A 17,779-nucleotide genomic window follows, 5' to 3' on the forward strand; every position below is an offset into this window, starting at 1 on the left:
CTATGCGTTACTTTTAATTTGTTCTTTAAAAAGTCTCAGGTGGTTATAGAATTCTGTACTTTTCAAGGTTTTGATTTTTTTCAACATTTTAAATCATGCTTCACTAATTTTCTTCTAATTAGACATCAGTCCCCTGCATGTATTTTCCTGTCTCTATGTAATATCTTTGATTCTCTACATACTTTAAACAGACTATCTGATGACTGGTGTTGAGCAGCTGTCCTGAGATGAGTGGTGTTTGCCTTATTCTTTTGTATTTGAATTTCATTGGGGATTATGAAAACATGGGTTTATAATGTTCATAAAATTTGAAAACGAAGGGTCATCATCCTTCCAATTCCAATTGTTTTCTGCATTTCCCACTCTGGTGACTTTCAACACGTGTCCTTTAGTCTTTAGTCTCTTTGAAGCTGTCTCATAACGTATTTTTACTTGAGTTTTGGTTGGCTTCTTGTGGTGTCTGCCACAGAACATTTCCCTTAGTTATCTGATGTTATAAAGTTAGTTTCATGTATTTTGTCTAGTTTTTCATTATTTTAGGCCACTGGAGGGCTAAAATCCTATTGTTACATCTTGACTAAAAACATTAAACTTTAAGATTGGATCTTATTCTCATCCTGAGTGCAGGCTAGCCTTGACCAACTCAGAACAATCCTTCTGCCTTCCAAGTACTGAGATCACAAGCATGAACTACCACTGCCCAACCTTAGTGAATACATTTAAAATTTCTAATTGCTATTTCATAAGCACGTGTATGTGCACAGGAGAGAGGCAAGGGTGTCAGCCCACAAGTGGAGGGCAGAGGGCATGATGTAGGTTCCAGGATTAAACTCAGACCCTCAAATTTTCTTGGCAAGAGCCTATACCCCCAAGCCATCTACGACCCATCAAATTTTTATTTTTCAAGTGTACTTTATTACACTGTGGAAAATCAACTGGAAAGCAAGTAAATCCTATAAATGTCAGGTATGGGGTTCATTTGTTTGTTTGGGATTTTTTTTTTTTTTGGTGTTTAACCAGTAAAGTATGGTCACTCTAGGTAAAATGCATTGCATGTTGTTATTATAAAATTAAACAAGATTGCATACATTGTGTACAAAGGTTATTTGTTACATTCTTTTCTCTATGGCATAAAGATGATGAACAATTTAAACAATACCCATCTTTCTTGTCTAGCTAAAAACACTTAATGAGTGTTGTTGGGAAAACAATCCCCCTGTAAAATGGTAAAGTAGTATAGCCAGCAAGGAACCAGGGGCTGTCAAGTCAAATGAACCTCTTTCTAGGGCAACAGAAGACATTTACCCAGTGCCCTGGTATTGTCTAATAGGCTGTCCTACAGGGCATAGAGAGCACACACACCCTCCCTGAAAAAAATAACCTCTGTCTGGGGGAACCCATCAGACAACAGTAAAGCCCCCTAGGGAACACCTATGAACATACTGTTAGCAGAACTAATACATGTGTTTTAGAGTAGAACCCTCTGGGTTCCTTAGAACAAAATGGAGAGACATGTTTAAAGACACGGCTGTAAATGTTCACACTTGCAAAAGAGGAAAAACTGCCTGAAATTCAAAATCAGAGATGTGGGGGTCTAAGGAGATGGTTCAGTGGGTGGAGGACTGACTATCCCAACATGCCATCTTGAGTTCGAACCCCTGAACCCCTTTAAAAATGGGGCATGACAACACACACTCTCCCCAAGGCTGAGGAGGGGGAGACAAGCAGATCCCCATGGCCAGTCTCAGTGAGAGACCTAGCTCTGAAAATCAGATGGCTGGTTCCTAAAAATGTAAGCCTAAGGTTGTCCTAATACATGCACATGCATACACATGCTGACCCATGCATGAACTCCACACACACACACACACGCACACACACACACACACGCACACACACACACGCACACACACGCACGCACGCACACACGCACACACACACGCACGCACACACACATGCACACATGCACACACACACACAACCAACACACAGCAAAACTAAATCAGAGACTTGACATTTGTAGCTCTTAAAAACATGTGAACACACGAATGCTTTTTCTTTTTGCATATGGGACTCAACCCGCCCTCTCCCGCCCTTCCAAAGTCAGGGCAGGCGCCAGAGGACCAGAGTCCAGGTACTCTGCAGGGAATGTTGCTGCGATCTGAGAACACTCATGGCCTTGAGTCATCTTGAGCCAACAGAGAAGCTGTTATGATTTAACAGTTTATCAAGTCATTTCCAAGAGGTTTCCTTTGCTGTTTATGTTGGAAAGCTGTCCCTGCCTCAGACGCTACTGCCTCCACCCAGCCTAGGAGGCTCGCACTCAGCTGGTAGAGTGTTCGTGCACACGCGGGCTCATTTGGGGTCCACTTTCATTTTCTTTCAACCAAAACTGCTGATTAGAAAACCCCACAATGAGGTCAGTCTTCAGCTCAGCCCTTTGAGTGTTTACTCGCTACTCTTTGGCTGCGGCAATATTTAGCCATAATAAGCAAAACCTTAATCAAATCAGCAGAGGTTTTCAATGGCAGAGTTCAGCTTCCCTCATTTTAAACGCAAGCTGACAGTTTCCATCAGCTCTGATTCTCAATGCAAGGAACATGGAAAAGGAGCCTTTCTTTTTCTTTCTTTAAAGAAGCTACAAATAACAAGCAATTCTAGCTTTGGAAGCCAACAGTTTACCTAAGAAAAATAAACAAACCAAAGTGATTGAACCCCCCCTCCCAACAACCAATCCTGTCCTCCAGGCCAGTCCTTTCTGCATATTTTCTATTTTGATCCCCGATTTGTTCATGAGACAGCAGTAATGATTTAGAGTGACATGTTGTTGCTATGGAATCTCATTTCTCTTTGCTTCTAGTCTATGAAGGACGTGCATGCTCTGAAACGCCTTCCCATGAGTGATTACTCAAATGCACTGAATTGCCGACGGGATGGGCAGCTGTTCAAAACCAAACTCAAACCAGGGCTGGTCACAGAGTCAAAGGTTGGGGGCTAGAACTACAGAGTATGTAAAATAGAAACCAGGCAAATGTCTAAGTCATGCCCTGTAACTTTATCTTGAAGGATTGTGCTGATTGGAGCATTACCGCTGGGGCTTGGGGTGATCTTAGTCTGGCATTCCCAGTTCTTATGTATTCCATGGACTGCACTCAGAACTACTTTTCTTACCTGATTCTCATAAATAGAGGTATGAAGTTCATTCTGTATGAATGCCGCTTCATCCTGGCCTGACCTGAAAGCACATGTTGCTATACACAAGGGAAAGACTCTTTCTTTCCATTGCCCTGATTTCAAATAGTGATGGTTACCGCAGGGAGGAATGTGACAGCCCGTCCTCTGGAACACAGGTACAGCTGAGACAAACACATTGCTGGTTTTATTCACTATGGTATAGCTAGCACTCCGATTTGGGACTGAATATATAGTAGGTGACCAGTACACATGTTTCGATGGCTAATTAGTGTTACAGAAGCACTCGCTCAGTCTGCTTTCCCAGCGACGTCAAATATCTTTTCCAAAGAGTAAAGATGTTGGGTCTGATATTTGGAACCCCTGAAGCTGTGAAACATTTATTACCTAGAGGACACTCCATTTCATTGATGGAGGCCTCTCATTGTTTCAAATTCCTATCTTACCTGAAATCACTTAGCTAAAATTGTCTCGTGTCTTCTTGGTTCACTTTTGTTCCTATCATCAGTAGAGTGGCATCTATTTTCTTCCTCACATTGTTTCAAATACCAATGGAGGGCTCACAATCTCTTTCAGGTCCTAGTGACACAAATCACACTAACCCATACCATCAGGGAAGCCTCTTTATTTCTAGAACAGCTCATTTCTAGGATACAGTTCAGACCTACCAATTTTAAAGATTGCATGATACTAATAGAGTAATTAGGCTTCATTACAGTGTGGGAGGTTACTGGACCTTAGGGGGAAGGAAAATATCCATTTAAATTTGGCCTGACACGGGGATTAAAGAACTGAGATTCTCAAGGAATTATATGCTAATTTCTGATCAGGTAAAGACCTTGGAATTGAAATGTTAATTAATTAGTCATACAACTCTTTTTAATTTGACTGTGGACTCTGTGCCATCACTTAACTTCCCTGTTCTGTATTAAAGCTTTATTACTGAACCCTAAGATTTATTGAGTGCCTGTGTCTTGCAAATGTTATTATGCCTAGTCCTTATAACAAACCTTTGAAGACGGCCTCATTAGCATGCTGACTCATAGCACCTGAAACTTAAGTTCACTGGGCAAGGGCAACCCTTCCAACATCACAAGGCAGATCATCTAGGCTAGGCTTTCTTCTTGGATCCTCTGACACGGAACTGCTCTTAATCTCTGGCTATAACCATAAATATACAAATTCCTACAGGAGAAAAAAAAAAGCATGTTCCATTCACTTGTACATCCTTCATGGTTCCTTTCCCCTGGTTGGTGCTCAATATGGTGAATGCATGAACACGCTTAGTGGGGTGTTGGCCATGGGTCAGAGCTTGAGCCATAGCACAATACATTAAGGCTCAGGTTTCCCATCTGTGAAGTGAGGGGAACAGGCTGGATCATCCCAAGTTTCCTCTTCGACTTAAGGAACTATGCTGTCTGAAAGGAGGATGAATCAGAGTTTAACAGCCACAGACTAGCAATATGAGCCGAGACAACATTCCTTTGTAACAGAATGTTCCCTCTGCCGAAAATACCCTCTCCCCACTTGCTCATTTGGCAAATGTCCAATGAGCAGCTCAGCTGGCCTCTGAGAAGCTGTCCTTGACCTCTCCATCAGCACACATCCTGTCCCCAAACACACACACAGTGATTTCCATCTTACGGCCCCCTGGGTACACTGTGCAGTGCTGTGATTATCTGATTAAGAGCCTCTCTCCCCATCCTCACACCCAAGACTCCAAGCCCCATAAAGACAAAGGTTGCATGCTGTTTCTCTTCAGGCCCTACCTTCCTGCCTTGCACACAAAGCAAATCTCCAATAAATGTTTTTATTTTCCCCAGTGGCTGAATGAACGAGCAGGGCATGTGTAGAGGGGCGGCGGGGGGGGGGGGTGTCGCATTTTGACCTTAATGGAAGAATCTATTCCAGAAAACAGTGAGAAATGATGGAAAGACGGGGAAACACAGAAAAAGAGCATTGAGACCTGATACCCCAGGCAGTGTGGAGTCATTGTTCCATTCTGAGGTGGGAGAGGTGACAGGAAGAACAACAACAAAAAAAAAGAAAGAAAAAAGAAAAAGAAAAGATCCGTGCAAACGTCCTCCCCTTTTAAAAAGGCATGAAAGTAAATGAGCACCTCTCTTCCTGCACATGCCGCTAATCCAGCCACAGCTCAGCACTACATCTGACACTTAGCTGCCCCACACAGGCGAGCAGGCCAGAGTCAGTGCCCCAGCTCCTCTCAGAGGCAGGACTGCAAGTTCTAGGCCAGGGTTTCTCAACCTTTGGGTCGTGACTCCTTTGAGGGTCAAATGATCCTTTCACCAGGGTCTCCAAAGGCCACTGGAAAACACAAGATATTTACATTATGGTTCACACTATTAGCAAGATTACAGAAAACTAATTTTATGGTTGGGGTCACCGCAACATGAGGAACTGTATTAAAGGATTGTGGCATTAGGAAGGCTGAGAACCCCTGCTCTAGGCTAACCTGAGATGTGGATGGAGGCTTGATTAAAAACTTCAAAATGAATGATGATATATTTTTTCTTTTTTAAAAAATACAGAGTCTTTTAAATAAATTACCAATAGTGCAAACAAACATCTTAACTAGGAAAGAAAACTCTGTCTGTCTGTCTGTCATTTATCTATCTATCTATGCTCCCCAGTGTACCTGCTCACATCCACTAGGAGTTCTTAAATACCATCTTGGTATCACATTGTGTTTGCATTTACTCTAATTATTCACATAAATGGAGGCCAAAAACCATGCTCAGATTATTTTAGATTAATACTGATTTAGAAAATACTGATTATTTTAGATTAATAAATTTTGTTCAAGATTGAAAGTCTCTGGTATTTGTCTGTGTTTGGAATACAGAGCGCACATCCTTATTTATAACACACTCCTCTTTTGAACCACCTGAAATATAAGATAACACTAAAATATGTGCATGGCAACAGGATATGTGAATGACTAAAATAGACGTGAATACAAAACCTGCCTTCCACTGGGAGCCAGACAGCCATGCCCTGGGCAAGCAGCTGAACAGGTGACATTTTCTTTAAAAAGCCAAGCAAGCCTCTTCATTTTGTGCTTTTCCGAGAAGCCGGACCTGGAAAACAGTCCAGACTCTTCAGGTCATCGATGAAGAGGCTTTGCCTGTGTTTACCCAGTTGACGGGGCCTATTACCAAGGGGTTGCATCATTTTGAAACCTTGGATTCTACATTTTCATAAGCAGTTTTCGAGTGCAGAATTTTCTCCCTAAGGTGGAGAAGACCAGTGTGTGTGTGTGTGTGTGTGTGTGTGTGTGTGTGTGTGTGTGTGTGTTTCAAGGTGAAGACCCAGGAGAACTTTTCAGTGGTGTTTGGTATTTGCGGTAATTAATCTTGCGGTGACTATGTGTAATCTACTAGACGAGAGGAGGAGAAGTTGCCTGCAGTGTGTAATGAGCTCATTTGGATCGCCTATGACTCAACATTTGTAACTAGGAAAAGGTGAGCTGCTGGTGTGAGTCTAGAGGCTTTTAAGAATGTTCATGGTCGTGCAGCTCAGCGGATGACTTACGAGTTTGTGTGGGGGACAATGCTGTCCTCTCAAGTTGGACTTCCTTCTGCTTATTTATTGCCTTTATCTTTCTAGCTAATCATGAAGACACTATTTCTGAAGGAAGTGAAAGTCAACTTGAGTCTCTAGTGCTCCCATTTATACCAAAAGTAAAGGGAGGCAGGGAAGGGCAGCTTCTTTCCTTACATGCAGAAGCCTTGGTATACTATAAATTTCAGCCAGAGATGGGCTATTACATAATAAGTCTTCCAACTAAGTCCTGGTTGTTAAAATTCTGCACAATTTCATGTTCTTACAGGTGCTTATAAATCTGTGGCTGAGCCTGAGCCATGTTACAAAGATCCATCCATTCCTCACCGATGCTGATGTATATCTTAGAGATAACTTATCTTCATTCCTGATTTTGATTTTTCCTGGGTAATGGCTCCCAACTCTCAGGATTTATGTTTCTCTGCCCCTAGTCCCTTTGAAGGCTGTTAATCTTCCCCCTCTAGCTGTGAGTATTAGAGTAGTGGGAAAGATTCTAGGCTTTGGGACTGATGGTAGGCATGGTTGCTCTTGAACTAGTTCTGATTTTCCAATGGGGCACAATACATTTCTCCCTCCCTGCTCCTTTGAAGGTAGGGATTCGAACATGGTTGGTTTCAGGCTAGGAAGTATAAGTGGTGGGGAGGCAGCTTAAAGACATACAAGTGATTTGCCTCGTCCTGTCCCTCTTCGTGTTGAGGAGACATGGAGATACACTGAGTATCATAGTCAACGCTGGTCAGAACTTTGAACTTATGTGAAATAATTTGATCTATTCTCTCTCCAGCTCCCCTCCCCTCCTCTCTTCTCTTCTCTCCACACCTCTCCACGTGTATGTTTGTCTATGGATGTGTACCTGGGGAGGTCAGAGGTGAACCTTGAGTGTCATTCCTCACAGGCCATCCATGCTCATGTTTGAAACAGGGTCTTTCCCTCGGATCTCGGGCTGATAAGGGTGGAAGGCTGTCTGTCTGGCCTGAGTGAGTTCCAGGGATCCCCTATCTCTGCTTTCCCAGCCTTGTATTACACAGTTATACCACTATGCCCAGTTTTTTCCCCCATATATCCTGGGGCTGGAACTTAGATCCTTTGATTTGCACATCAAGCATTTGACCTACCAAGCCATTTCCATAGCCCCAATTTTTTATTTTTCAAGCCATTAAGACTTGGGACTTATCTGTTACCTCTACAGAACCTAACTTATGCTGATTAATTCAGGACTAGACATTCTTGTGTCAGATCCTTGAACAAACTGCTGAATTTCACATAACCATGCAAAAGGTAGGGATTCTCAGAAATGTATACAGACCTTTTATTTCCTCTGTTTTTCTCCCTCTCTTTTGCTGTAAGTAAAAAGAAGGCACTTTATGTCAACAGATCATGCCTAGATTAAGTCCTGGATTACAGTAGATATTTGAATAAATAAATAGAAATATTTAGATGATATATTAACCTTTCACAATTATTTCATAACATAAATATCATTTTTTCTCCAATATATTTTTTATCCTATTTTCAAAGATATGAGTAGATGAGAAGATGAGTTTGACGGAACAGTGATTACACAATTTTTATGGTAATTTTTTAAAATTCCTACACGTACTTGTCTATTGTGTGTCTAGGAGTTCAGCCGTGTGCCAAAGAGCATGTGTAGAGATCAGAGGATAACCCAAGGAAGCCTGCTCTCTCCTTCCACCACGTGAGTTCCAGAAATGAAGCTCAACAGCCGGTTTGGTGGAAGGTATCATTACTCATGGAGCCATCTCTCAGGTCCTGTATTAGAATTTCAACTCTGGTTTAGCAATTGGCTGCCTTCCAGAAGCCTGGACTGTATGGGGGAATCTTTAGCCTCCCTGACATCAGCAAGATGTCTTTTAGATTGTCAACCTCTGCTCTGAGCATCACATTTGAGAAGCATATTGACGAGCTTGAATACACACAAGTGCCAGGTGAGAAGGAGCAGGATTAGAGAGTAAAGCAAGATCTTGGAGAATTGCTACTTAGACTCCACACCTCCAGTTCTGTTGGGGGGCTGCATTCCGGAATTTAGTAGACAAAGGGAGTAAAAATATTGTCAACAGGCAAACCGGAGTCTACGCTGTGACTTTCTAACAAGGAATAGCTTCCCTGTTTCCTTATTTAGAAATCACGTAGGGAAAATTATCTGAAATACCTAGAAATTCGAGGATGGGATGGGATACAATGGGTTTTTGTCACTCTGTTTAATAGGAGCTTCATTAGCAAAGGCAGAAAGACCAGGAATGTGTAGGAGGAAAAGAAGAACCCAAGCAGAAGAGAGGAGGAAGGAATGGCCAGCAAGGGGTCTGGGGCCAAGGCAGACCTCTCCCGGAGGTCCGGTACTCTAGAACTGAGAGGAGGGACCTGATGCCCAAGGAAACTGATGCCAGAAAAATATACATTAAAGGTGGATGTGGTGTCTTTGTAGACATGAAGCAAGAAACACTTGGTGAGTGGCAGAAGTCCTTGATTACAAAAAAAAAAATACACCCAGAACTAAACAAAACAAAACAAAAGTTTTGGTGGCTTCTCTGAGATGTTGAGACCAGGACATTGAGGAAATGATGAAATCTGGCTTTCCTTGCTAGATCTGAATTTGCCAATACAGTATATTTCGTTCCCTGAACAGCAACAGCATGCACAAAGTTGTTTATTTATTTATTTTTGTTTGTTTTTTTTTTTGTTTTGTTTTTGTTTTTCGAGACAGGGTTTCTCTGTGATTTTGGAGCCTGTCCTGGAACTAGCTCTTGTAGACCAGGCTGGTCTCGAACTCACAGAAATCCGCCTGCCTCTGCCTCCCAAGTGCTGGGATTAAAGGCGTGCGCCACCACTGCCCGGCCACAAAGTTGTTTAAACAAGCACACACACACACACACACACACACACACACACACACACACACACTCAAAGCAAGTAGTCAAAGAAGTGATTGATGATACAACTTCATTCATTCCAAAATAATTGTAGCATGTCCACAGGATGGAGGGCAACATGCTAGTGATAAGCAGAAGAGGCAAAGCCAAACACACACCAAGACTATAGCATATGATGTAAGTGTGAGATATAAGTGAAAACCTAAAGAATTCTGGGGAAAGGAACCAATCCCAAAGAAGGAAGGGAGAAGTGAAGAGACAGAAAGGATCAAGAGAGAGGTGACTCACTTTAACTGAGTCTCGGTGGAGAGATGGAAATCAAGTGAGCTGCTAGCAGCTGTTAGGGACAGCTCATGCAGGAGACTGGTGCAGTCCCTTAGGTCTGCAGTAGAGCACAGAAGAGGCAAGGGCTGGGGCTGAAGAGGGGAAGGGGCACAAGCATAGTGAGTTGCTACTTCTGTGGAATTCATTCGGAGGGAAATGGGGAGTGAAATCTAGGGGCTTCTGCAGGGCAGCAGCATTTGCAGCTGTTCCCTAACTAATTTTTGAAAGACAGCTTTAGGGGAAAAGGAGGTGGGAGAGGAGGGAGCAGGGTTGGGAAGACAAGTCCAGGGGCTGTCGCAGTGGCCCCCCGCAGTGAGACAGGAGAAGTGACCAAGCTCTGAGAAGTTGCCATTGAGCTGCCCAAGAATTCTTGGGCCCAAATCACAGAACAAAGTACCCTTGATCCCTTTGTTGATTTGTTTATGGATCCCATTCTTCCGCCAAACACTGAAGTGACATTTATGGTCTGGCATTGAGGGGTCAGTGAGGGATAGCTGGGGTTTAGTGGTCTGGTGTTTGTCACATTCCTTTCTGCTCCCAGACTCCCTGAGGTGAATGCCGGTTGTTATTTTGCTGATGCAAAGCTAAGGAGTCTTCATGCTGGAGTGCACCTGGCCCCTCCCACAGCTCTGGCTGATGTAATAGGGAATTTCCCTCTAGGAGTGTGGCCCAAAAGAGTTTCCTGTCTCCAGGGAACTTCAGGGAGCTCTCTAGTTCAGTTGGAATCTTGGTATCCAAGGGGCAAAGACACAAAGGAGGAGAGGGGCTGCTTGTCTTTAAAGGCCTGGGTGGGGGTTGTTTTATACTTGCTTGAAGCTTGAAGCTCAGAGCTTTGTAGGATCTAATAGCACTGTCCTCTGAGGCACCATGTTTCTTTATCACCCCCAAGAGACACACAGCGCAGTGACTCTCCAAGACAGAAATGGGAAATGGTTCTTTTTGCAAAGAAGTAGTGCTGTTGACGCTAGTCAGGGAATGGTGTGATGACTTTGCTACCCATAGGGACATTTGTCATCTTACTTTTTCATCTCCTTGTCTCTTCTCTCCTTCTCTAAGCATGCTCAGGAGACAGAGTAGCGCAGATTTCCTGGATGGGTCTCTGACTCCAAAGAGTCAGGTGAGCCCAGAAGGACCCACTAGGCTCCTTCTTTCCTTAATCCTCGAACTGATGCCCAGTGTTGTTCTAGAGTGTGATAAAAGACAGTAGTGCATCATAGAATACACAGAAGAACAAGACCGGGTGGGAGGAGCAGGAAGCTAGAGAAATAAAGATAACAGGAGGAGGAAAAAAAGACCTCTTTCCTCTTAGCCCAATTACTGATCTACCAAGTCTTCTGAAAGGGAAAGAGATGGCTCAGTGGTTAGCAGCACTGCCTGCTCTTCCAAAGGTCCTGAGCTCAATTCCCAGCAACCACATGGTGGCTCACAACTATCTGTAATGAGATCTGGTGCTCTCTTGAGGAAGAGACCTGGTCAGTCATCCTCATCACCTTAGACCATGAAACCCAATGTGAACAAGTTCAACAGAACCGCCATATACGGGCTGCCCATGCATGCTTCAGCATTGGCCAGGGCATAAATTTCATTTTCAGTGTCAAGTCTTCTAAGACATTAGGCTTCTATAACTGCTTATGGCTATTACTCAAGAAGGGCTAGACAGTCCTTAAAAATATGACCAATTTCAACCTTGAATGATGGTGCAGGCCTACAATCCCAGGATTTAGAGCATGTAGAAGGATGAGGCAAGAGGATTGCAACTTTGTAGTCCTCCTAATAAGACCCTACTTCGATAAAAACAAAACGTCACCATAACAACAACCAAAGCCCCAAAGAAACATCACAGGCAACAAAGCGTTCCTGAGTCAGACGGGCTGATCAGCTAGCCTAAGCTCCTGATAATTTGGATCTATTCTATTGTCACAGAAGGCAAAGGAAGGCTGGGTGGGTGCCCAGTGCTATTGTTCCTCCAGCTAGTCTTCGCTAGCTCTCACTTGGAGCCCCAAGAGTGTATTTGCTCTTCTTAAGCTTCTCAGTCACCCCAGTATCTTCAAATCTCACTTGGCTTCTAAGCAGCCTCTATCAGAATGGCACAGCTTCCTATGCTAGATTCTGGGTCACAAGACACCACTGTCTCTATGAGGACTTCCTGCCTCTCCCATGTCCTATCTCAGTTTCACTGGATTCTCAGTGTTAGAACTTGAGCCATTTTCTCTCCTTCTCCCACCCTCCTCCATATTTGGTCACGCCATCTTTCTCCCAGGTTAGAGTCTAATGACTCACTCTGAAATACTTATGTCCTGTGGTGACCTCTCTTCTGAACTTAAGACTCTTGTCTGTCCACTAGCCTGATAGTATCTTTGCTCTCTGGGGTATCTCTCTCACAGGGAGCCGCCACTCATCAAAACCCGAACCTTCTTCCTTTTTCTCTCCTGGCCATACACATTCTCCCTGTGTATTTTGAACAGTTTCATCTCTTCCTTTCTCTTTCTCACACCCACCAACAAATTAGGTCAATCCACCCCCTGCCACCATCTCCCTCGGCACCATCATCTTTTCTGCAGATTCCTGTGGGGGCTTCTGATTGGGTCCCCCACACTCTGTCCTGCCTCCCCACAAGTTATTCTCCCTTCCAGCAACTGAAGTGATTATTGGTTATTAAGCTCGCCCAAGGCAGCTCACATCCCTGGATTGCTAAAAATACTCCAATAGGCTTTCCTTGAACTTTGAATGAAACCAAAACTCCTTCCTTTAGTCCTCAAGGTGGCTCTTGTGTACTGCCCTGCTCTCAGCCCCTCCCCTGTTGTCATTCTGACCACTACGGTATTCTATTAGTTTCTGGATGCATTCAGATTTTTGTCTGAGGTCAGGGGTCTTTGGATACCTCTGGAATGCATCTGTGTTCTGCACAAATCTTGAGTTGCAGTTTTTCACCTCCTCCAAGGAACCTTCTCTGAAAAAATGCAAATTATTCCTGTCACTGTTTACCAAGGAATAATGGTTATTTCTTCCATGAATCTAATTTAATTTTATTTAGTCATCTCCATTTATTTACCTTAATGAGTCTATAAACATTTTATTATTTGCTCCCCTCCTTCTTTCCCTGCCTTTCTCCTTCTCTCTACTTCCCAGCTATTGACACAATGCTTTGAACGTGACATGTTCACCACACCGCTGCTGAAAAAGTGTCTGTTTACGCTAACCCCTCTGTGAATATCACCCCAATCCGCATTATACTAAGTCTGGAAGACAGCTGCTGTCTCACTCCTGTTTTATAGAAAAGAAAAAAAGACAATTTGCAGTTGTAAGTTCATTTACCTAAATATCTAGCGCCTACAGGTTGAGAAGCTGGGATTTTGGCCATGAATTGTCAAGATTTGGGTGTGATGGTTTTATTGAGAATGGCCCACAGAGGCTCACGTATTTGAAGGCTTACTCCTCCAGCTGGTGGAACTGTTTGCAGGATTAGGAGGTGTGGCCTTGTGGGAGGAGCTGTGCCACTTGGGGGGGGTGAGTTTTGAGGTTCCCAAAAGCCCACACCATTCTCAGTTATCTCTCTCTTTTTCTCTGCCTCACACTTGTGGATCCTGTAAGCCCTCAGCTACTACTCAGCACTATGCCTGCCTGCGTGCCGCTGTGTTCTCTTCCATGATGGTCACGGACTCTAAGCTCTAGACCCAGGAGACCCAAATTAAATGCTTTCTTTTATACATTTCTTTGGCAATGGTGCTTCTTTTCTGCAATAGCAAAGTAAATAAGATAGACAAAGAAAGAAAATTAGGGTTTTATTGAAAACCCAGCCATATTTTGTGACTTTTTTTGAAGACCTTGGCATAGGCTCTCCAGTCTTTTATATCACTTATTCTAGAGTTTTTGTGTATTTATTTGTTCGGACAAAACAAGAAGTTAGGTGTCTTGGGATATGAATTCAGCATAGAACAAAGGAAACACTCAAACCTGTATTTTCTTTGCTAGCGTACTGTAATTGCCCAGTGCCAGCTATACACATGGTCTGATTCATATGATTGTTATCCTGCTTCACCCTGCCATATGTATAGTAAAGAGGAGAATACCCAGATCAGCAATTGTGACAGTCCTCTGTGACTCGGTTTCCCGTAGCGCTGAAGTAAGATCTCAGCAGTATACACATATCCGAGATGACCCGAGCCAAACCACAATTCTGGGAAGATTAGAAGAGAGCACTCCTTGATTCTTACTAAAAACCCAAGATAGGATTTACCAAAAAATAAGAAAAATCCATCCGAAAATTCATGTGGAATCCTAAAGAACCTCGAATGGTCAAAAGGATCTTGGAAAAGGAGAATGAGCTTGCGTTCTCTCATCTTATGATTTTAAAACTTCAGAAAAATATGACTGCCAAACTAGACTGGCATCAATGTAAAGGTAGGTGTACAGGCCAACGGAACTACTATGTGTGAGCTTAGGTGGCCACAAGAATTTTGACAAGGGTGCCAAGACTATTCAATGGGAAAAGGACAATTACGTTTTAAACAAATGGTAGAGCTGGGAAAGCTAAACACACACACACACATACACACACACACACACACACACACACACACACACACACGCACTCTCACTCCCCAACTCAGTAGGACACACACACAAACACACGGTGGGAGGTATATTCTCATCAATTACCATCTACAAATATTAACTTGAAATAAATGCCAGACTTAGATATTAGAGCTAAATATCTTAAAACATTTAAGATAAAATATATGGGAAAGCTAAAGCGATATAGATTCAGCACTAATTTCTTGGGTATGGCATAAAAAGATTGGGCAATAAGAGTTTAAATATAGTTAAGTTTCATGAAACATTTAAACTTTTATGTCTGAGAAGATGGACCAGCAAGGGGAAAAAAAAAAGCAACCCATGCAATGTTAAAACACTTTGAAATCATATGTCTGACATTAGCTTACATGGAGGATCTCTGTGCTTAGCAATAACAAAACAAAAACCCTAACCGAAAAACAAGCTTCGAAAGACTTAAACAGTCATTTCTTCAAAAATGTAAAAATGACCAATAGACATATGGAGAGGTATTTGATATCAACAGGCATCGGGGAAATGCAAGGCAAGTCCACACTAAGGTATCACTTCATCTCTTTACAGTGGGCTGGTTAGGAAAAGAATAAGAGGATTGAAGAGACAAGGGAGGAAGAATCAGAAAGAATGAACAAAATAAAGAGCAAAGAATGCAGAGAAAGCAGGGCTCTCACTTATTTTTTCTGGGGAGAAAAAATGATGTGCAGTCTTTGTGGAAAAGGGTTCTGGAAACGTCTCAAAAATTTAATGCAGAACCACTATGTGAAGCAGCAGTTCTGCTTCTGTGTATACACCGAGAACTTAAAGCAAAGACTCAAATATATTTATGCACCTATGTTCAGCATAGTGTTATTCTTACTAGAAAACACACACACACACACACACACACACACACACACACCCAAAACATTCCTCCATTCATGGATGAATAGATGAAGTAAACGTGGCATGCGTGACACTATCCAGCCTTAGAAAGGCAAGAAATTGACATGTGCTCCACCATGGGTGAACCCTGAACACAGGACACTAAGGGAAACAAGACAGGCATGAAAGGATACATGCTGTATGATTCTTCTTACATTATTCCCTACGAGAGACCTCATGCAAGCAACACATGGTTCGGTGGTTGCCAGGGGACACAGTGGGGGTTGGAGATGGGATGTCACAGGGGAAAGAGTTTCAGCTGTGGAAGATGAGCAGTTTCTGGGGCTGGCTGCTGGTGATACTTCTACCGTGCTCATGTACCTAATGCCAAGAGCTCTCCCTGTTAAAATGGCAACAAATTGTTATGTACATTTTACATTTTACAGCTACAGAAAAGGGAAATGCTAGCTTTCTCTAACTTGATACTTTCATTTACAGATAAACTCCTGGTAGCAGGTGTTATCCCAAGCAGCCTGGACTCTCCCTGCAGGGTCAGGGGTTGCTCTCCTCTCTCAGCTGTCCCTTGGTTATTGCTCAAAGCTGAAGGTCACATTCCAGAGGTGGCCCGAGTCTGGTGACTGTTCAATGTAAAGGGTTTGGAACCCTTAGAGGGCAGTTTAAGGCCTTCTTATGCCTCCCCATTTTCCTTCTCTCTTTCTGGCCTGTTTTCCTTCCCTTCCTGTGCAGAAGGTGATCCCCAAAGCACTCTCCAGTAAGCTCCTTACTTCCACAGTAAGAAAGAGAGCAGAAGAAAACAGCACTCCTTCCTCAACATATTACTTCAATGTATGCCAGAAAAAAAATTGTCATAACAACTATATTAATATATGACAAGTGGGATTTAAAAGGCAGGCTTTGAAGTTGTGCAGTGTGCAAACTGTACAGAGAAACCATACTTCTGAGTTTATCCCTGTCTTAGTCCTCTGCTTTGGAAGGTCCCAGTGCTAGTCATGTGAAATTACCGATGAACACCCAGAATTTCTTAATCAGTGCCTGGCTCAATCTTGAACAGGGAGGGTAGGAGGCTACTTCCACCCCATTCTGCAATAGAGCTCAGTACTGAGAGAAGTGGGAGCTTTCGCTTTCTAGATTTATGCGCCCCGTTTTATCGTTTGGTCCTAATACTTTCCAGGATCATCCTCAGCACTTTGGACAGACACATTTTTTTTCTATCTTGTTTTAGTTTTGGGTCATTTACTATGTTTCTCTTAAGCTTCTGAGAACACATTTTACCTAGGTCATTAAGAAAAAAAAAACCTAGGATAGCTCTGAACCGTGGAATCATATTTAGGGTTTGTGGTGTTTGGAGTAGAAATGATGACCTCCATAGGCTCTTGTGTTTGAATGCTTGGTCCATAGGGAGGGGCACTACTAAGAGGTGTGGCTTTGTTGGAGTAGGTGGGGCCTTGTTGGAGGAAGTGTGTCACCTTGTTGGAGGTGGCTTTGAGGTCTTATATTTTAAAGCTAGGCCTAGTGACACAGTCTCCTTCTGCTGCCTGGGGATAAAGATGTAAAACTCTCAGTTCCTTCTCCAGCACCATGATTGCCTGCATGCCACCATGTCATGCCATAATGATAATAGACTAAATCTACGAACTGTGAGACAGCCCCAAATAAATGTTATTTTTTTTAATAAGAGTTGCCATCATCATGATGTCTCTTCACAGCAATAGAAACCCTAACTAAGACAGGGGTCTCCTTAACAATAGAAATAGGAAAACCAGGTATAAATGGAGACACTATACTAGAACCTAGACCAAGTTCACTTATTAAAAACATTCTTGTGTTGAGTTAGTGTATATGGGCACAGAGAGTGTGAGCAGGAATTGGCAACCAATTCAATTTACTTTTTAATTTACTTTATAACCAGAGAACACCATCATCATATGAAAACAGAAGCAGAGAGAGATGGGAGGTAGGTCAGGTGTCAAACACTTTCCTAGCATATGCAAGACCTTGGTTCCACTGTAGCTTTGAAAAATAAGCATGCAAATAATAATAAAGAAAACAAAATCTAGAAACTCCCCTTTCAAGCTTCCTTCTTTCTCAAACTTATCTTCCTTTTGTTTCTTGTTGTTGTTGTACCACATCCTCTGCCATCACTGGAACCAATGCTCCCCTTCTCTGGCTCCTCCTTCTTTCTCATCCTTTTATCCTGAGGATAGAGATGTCTCTTTTCCTATCTCTCCACAAATCTGCTCTCCCAGAGCCCACAAAAGGCCTTGCAAACCCTAGAAGGTCTTTTAAACTGTGTTTTATTTTTAACTACATTGAAAGTTTTTGCTTCTTTTAGGTATTTT

The sequence above is a fragment of the Microtus pennsylvanicus genome, chromosome 3, assembly GCF_037038515.1.
Source record: "Microtus pennsylvanicus isolate mMicPen1 chromosome 3, mMicPen1.hap1, whole genome shotgun sequence".
Classification (NCBI taxonomy): domain Eukaryota; kingdom Metazoa; phylum Chordata; class Mammalia; order Rodentia; family Cricetidae; genus Microtus; species Microtus pennsylvanicus.